Here is a 1076-nt window from a genome sequence, read left to right as displayed (position 1 = left end):
AGCCCTCGCCTTCGGCCTGCTCAAGGGCGGCTCAGGTCGCTCCGGCTCGAGGCACCGAGAGCCTCCGCCTCCCTCTCCTCCGGGGTGTCACTGCCTGTCGTTCCCGCGAACTCCCGCCCCTCTGGAGCGCAGAGTTCCTTCAGGGCGGCGACTGCGCGAGGAACCCCGGCACTGCAGCCCGGTGCCCGCCCCGGGAGGTCGAGGCCAGACCGAGCCGCACGACGAGATCCTGCCTTGAAACAAAATCAAACCAAACATCCAGAACACGGCACACAGTAGCCCCTGAAGGATGCGCCGTCCAGGGCGGCGGCGGAAGCCCGGGACTCGCCCGCAGCTTCGTGGGACCGGGCCGAGAACCTGCGCGCGCCCCGGCAGCGCCGGCCTCACGCACGGCCCGCGCGAGACGCAGCTCAGAAGCGCCCAGGCACGGGCGGAGCGGCGGCCATTTTCTAAGCCTCGCCTCCTCGGCAACCACGCCCGAGCGCGTGCGCAGAGCAGGGGCGGGGTCCACAGCAGGGCCTGCTCCGGAAGCCGCGCGCTCGGGGCGTTCCACGGTCGACGACCGGGGAGAAGCTAAACCGCGTAACAGTCCGCGGGGAAAGCGCGCACGAGAGCGCCAATGGGAGCGATCGGAGGGGACCGTTCGGAAGAACGGTCCGTGCGCCGGATCGTAATTGGTGGAAGCTTCCGTCCTTTCACAGTATTGGCTGGGCTTCCTTCTCTCTCCCGCCCAATTGGCTTTTGCCTAGGTACTTCTGGTTGGGTCCTCCTGGCAGCGGGGGCGTGGCTTTGGGGGATTGTTAGAGATTGGCGCGTTTGAGCACCTGGGGGCTCCAGGAGGAAGGGGCCGGTCCTATCTGCTTCTCCCTGTCCTGTCTCCCGACCTTACGCTTTCCCTGGCCTCGCGCGCACGAATAGTTAAAAAAAAAAGGCTGTGTGCCTAAGCCCGCCTGTCGGGTCCCGGTGCTCGCGCGCTCTGGCGAGGACCCCCGCGGGCTGCCCGGAGCGGTGCCTGCGCGGTTCGAGCCGCGGTACCCGCTAGGGCCGGGCGCTGCTGTTCCCACGGGCCAGGCCCT

At 68.3% G+C, this 1076-nt stretch overlaps 1 protein-coding gene across 1 annotated transcript in view; it reads left to right on the top strand.

Annotated features, from left to right (window-relative positions):
* Positions 1-840: 840 nt before the first annotated feature.
* Positions 841-1076, top strand: part of Usp1 (ubiquitin specific peptidase 1) — a gene marked incomplete in the record, with an annotated part of 17823 nt that continues 17587 nt past the window's right edge. Inside the window, 1 exon segment of the mRNA XM_013514387.1 lies at positions 841-1076.

Source organism: Chinchilla lanigera, unplaced genomic scaffold (genome assembly GCF_000276665.1).
Source record: "Chinchilla lanigera isolate Chin_1 unplaced genomic scaffold, ChiLan1.0 scaffold00022, whole genome shotgun sequence".
Taxonomy (NCBI): Eukaryota; Metazoa; Chordata; class Mammalia; order Rodentia; family Chinchillidae; genus Chinchilla; species Chinchilla lanigera.
This window is presented reverse-complemented; position numbering and strand designations above follow the sequence as displayed.